Source organism: Anneissia japonica, unplaced genomic scaffold (assembly GCF_011630105.1).
Source record: "Anneissia japonica isolate Jap-2015-1 unplaced genomic scaffold, ASM1163010v1 scaffold4988_len2956909_cov206, whole genome shotgun sequence".
Classification (NCBI taxonomy): domain Eukaryota; kingdom Metazoa; phylum Echinodermata; class Crinoidea; order Comatulida; family Comatulidae; genus Anneissia; species Anneissia japonica.
The window spans coordinates 1,751,251-1,755,625 of record NW_022696345.1 but is presented as its reverse complement, the minus strand read 5'-3'; the positions used below and the strand labels follow the sequence as shown (position 1 = coordinate 1,755,625).

The following is a 4,375-nucleotide window of genomic DNA, read 5'->3' as shown; positions in this document are numbered from 1 at the left end:
AGTTCAACGTCAGGGTGTTCAAGCTGAACCATTCTTCTTGATTTAAAAGTATTAGATGCCAACAACATGACACCACCACCCCTTCTTCCATCATTTCTGTCCTTCCTATAAATAGTAAATCCAGGACAGTGCAGTTCTGCATCGGCCACACATACGCATTTAGCCTTTAGTTTCAGAGAAACAAACAAAATCAAATGAACTACTTAAAAGATGACCTTGTAATTCGGAGTTATATACGTCCAATTTATTTTTTATGCTTCTGATATTCTGATAGTAGAACTTGGGTGTGTTATTTGGGTTACCTTGTGTGGATGATCTAATAGAGTTAGATTCGTGTCTGTTTGAATCGGCCATTGGCCCAGGGTTGACTTCAATGTCTCCGCATTTAGCAAGAGTTGGCTGGCTGTGTAGTGTGGAACCCTCCCTCCAATGTACTTGATTGACCAAATATCCCTCCGCACCTGCTTGGAATTTCTGTTGAAAGCAAGCAAATTAATGACGCTTGACCAATATCCACACGGCTGGTCATCGTTGGTAGGTATTGTGTGGAACGTGTAATAATCCACTGTTGGGCCTAGAAAATAGCTGATATATTGAGGTAAATATTCTTCAAACAACACAATATTACGACTTCCTGTACAGTGCACAACACTAACATTCGGTTTAGGTTGATAGATGCAGCTATTGAAAGTAAGTTTGTGTGTTAAATTGCAAACAAACAAGTAAAAGTAGAGAGCAATAAAAAAGCAGCTCCTTCTGGTAGCCATCATACTGTAATTTTTTATTATTAAAATTGTTTATTATAAAAATCATACTGTATTATTTATTATTAAAAGTTATAAGAATAACCTTAGTAAGTGTATGATGAATTTAAATGAATACGTTGCTTTAATATAAGCATACAAGAGCAAAAGGTATATATTTGTGTCTACTGGGCTAAGAATTAATTGTGAGGCCCCAGCCACTCTTGACCGTCACCCTCAATACACTGTATACAATAAAGTAACACATGATTTATTACGACAAAAGGCAAATGGACCGTCGCACACGATCGGTCCCTAAATTAATTTCCATAGTAAAAATTCTTAAAAAGTGGCCAATAAGCCAAGCGGCAGGGTGCCGTAGCGCACTAGTGTATTGGAGAAGGAAGGGGTGGCAGGCGGGAAAAAGAATTTCCAAGGAGTTACCGGTGCACGGAGCGAGGTAATTACAATCCGCAACGAGAAAAGGGGCCCGGTTATGATTCCACGACACGAGGAAATGAATTAGGGTGAAATTATTACGCCGACCGAGTGCACCAATTGGGGTGTGCCTACGCCCCTTGACACAAAGAGTTTTTCCGCTGGTGTCGGAAAATTTATTTTTGCTTACGGTCACAATGCCCAAATAAAACACAAGACCACATGACATAGTTTTGGGTATTAATTATTAGAAAACTCGATTGATCTGAACAAAACACTCTAGGCGCAAATATACGCCATTCATAGATTATATAAAAATAATGACATAACTTATGGGATGCCACTAAAAGTGGACCATTTAAAGTTAACCTCGTACCGCTTTAGAAACAAGGGAGGGAGGGAATGTAATACTAGCTTCACGCTCAATGAATTACGTGATTTTTGGAAATTATTAAGAGCACCTCATGTGATGCGTCATCGTGATGCTGTAAGAAGCAAAGAGGATGAATTGTGGGATTGCTCCTGCATAAAAAATGTAATCGCCTCCCTCAATCGTTATCTTTATTTTTATTATTTATTAAATAATTTTTCAATAGTACAAATGCAGCAATTCATTTAATAAATATAAAGAGTTTAAACCACATGTTTCGATGGTTCAACCATGCCTATCAATAGAAAGTACAGTAACTACTGGTAAACACTAAGCTAGGGAGTAATAACAAGAATAAGGTGATACAGTTTGGAGCAATGGGAAGACAGAATGAATGAGGCAACCCTTGACCGCTCTGACGTACCGTAACACCGCGGTATCAATCCTGTGAACTATGGAACGCCGTTACTGCCTTCTGTATTGATGTTTCATCATGCTGTTAATCTCAATCGACATGCTGTTGTTCTCAATCAGCATTATGTTGTTCCCAATCGACATTACGTTATTCTCATTTTACATCATGTAATTCTCATTTTACATTATGTTATTCTCAATCGACATGCTGTTGTTCTCAATCGACGTTACGTTATTCTCAAATGACATGCTGCAGTTCTCACTCGACACGCTGCGGTTCTCAATCGACATTCTGCGGTTCTCAATCGACGTTACGTTGTTCTCAATCGACACGCTGCGGTTCTCAATCGACATGCTGCGGTTGTCAATCGACGTTACGTTGTTCTCAATTGACTTGCTGTTGTTCTCAATTGACATGCTGCAGTTCTCAATCGACATGCTGCAGTTCTCAATCAACATGCTGCAGTTCTCAATCGACATGCTGTTGTTCTCAATCGACATGCTGTTGTTCTCAATCTATATGCTTGTTCTCAGTCGACATTACGTTATTCTCATTTTACATCATGTAATTCTCATTTTACATTATTTTATTCACAATCGACATGCTGTTGTTCTCAATCGACATGCTGCAGTTCTCAATCGACTTACGTTTATTTTCGTTTGACATTATAGTCCGGTGGCTTATGCCATCCCGTGGGAATCTCGTGATCATTTTTTTTAAAAATTATATACTTTGAAGTATGCTGAATCGAATAAATTGAGTCGCCAATTTTCTTTACGCTCATCTTCATATGCAAATTAGCTGAAATATGCAAATTAGGTCTGAAAATGTAGGGTACTTATATCTTGGTAACCACATGTCGTAGAAAGTTGTTTTTTTCTTAAAGTTGTTCAGAACATGCATGTTTCTTTTTACCCTAATGGAACATTTTCGTCAAAGAGGACCGGAAGTGCCATTTTGCCGACTTTATTAGCATAAATATGCAAATTAAGGGTGGAAATATAGGGAGCTATATCTTGAAAACCACTGGTCGTACAGAGTTGCTTTTTGCAGTAAAATGTTAAAAATATGCATATTTATATTTACTATAATGGACAATTTTCTCTAGAAATGACCGGAAATTGCGTTTTTGACCTTTGACCTCAACTTTGCGTGATTGTAACATCTTGGCAACCACTGGTCGTATAGAATTGCTCTTTTTAACAAAATGTTTACAATATGCACATTTATACTCTAACAGAATAATTTCTCAATATCAACCAGAAACTGTTTTATTGACCTTTCAACTCTTTGCAGTATATAGGCCTATTATATATACCTAACGATGACTTATGGTCGAAAGTATTATTACAACAATGCTATTATTACTTTAATATACATGTATAGGCCTATATATATTACATGAAATTTCTGGACCGCCATTGATCCTATACTTGTATGGTTTCTATATCTTCTTCATCACTAACTTGGATTTCTGACTGAAATTAATCAGCAACCGCTGTTTGTTGTTCAATGGCTGTTGTGGTTGAAAATTATTTACAAACAAACTGACTTTTCTACCGAAACGATCGGTATCCCCGGTCGAGAAGAAAAACAATTCACCGGGGGGGGGGGGAAGAAAATTTTTTTATGATATATTAGAAGACACTAAAACCGATTAAATTATAAGCCTATGAAATTTTCGTAATTTCCGGGGTTTCAACCCTGAAACAATTCCAGAAACTTTGAGCGACACCCTGCAACGCCCACTTACGCTCTCGTTGCCCACCCCATCGGAGACATCATATCCCCATCAGCCAAATCCTGCCGCTACCGGTCCCGTTCAGAAATAAAATTAATTCACATAGCTTTGTATTGATGCTCTTACTTCGTCATGAACGGAAGGAAACTGTATGAAATAGCATATACCGACGGTATACCACCAGTTGGCATTACTGCAAATTGCCTAGTAACAGTGAATTATAGTGAGAAAATCTTTAAAATATATTTTTATCTTTAAAATCTTTAGTTGCACAATTAATTGATTTGTAAAGCACAATTGGGCATGTTTGCATAACACAGGACTCCTTGGACAAGTTTTCGCTTTTATTGGAGGATTCAATTTTTATTTTTATGAAGTACCGAAATTTAGGCCTGACTAGGCCTAGTAGTAGTAGGTGGATATATTTACCGCAAAGTGGGGCGGGCGGTAGGCCTACATGCCTTAATTTACTACGTGGATAGCGAGATTTTTCGATTGCCATGCAAAGTTAAAATAAAATCCCAAATCCTTCCCCTATTTTGGAATTTAAGGAAATTAATACATTTTTGTTTCTTTGTTGGATCGATTGCAGCAACCCCAAAACCAACATAATGGTATTTCACATTATATAGCATTAATCATCTATAATAACTGCTAACTTCCTACCC

At 37.5% G+C, this 4,375-nt stretch overlaps 1 protein-coding gene across 3 annotated transcripts in view; it reads left to right on the top strand.

Annotated features, from left to right (window-relative positions):
* LOC117101847 (lactadherin-like) overlaps positions 1–4,375 on the top strand; it is an 18,808-nt gene that overhangs the window by 3,259 nt on the left and 11,174 nt on the right. The gene's annotated exons all lie outside the window — the stretch shown is intronic.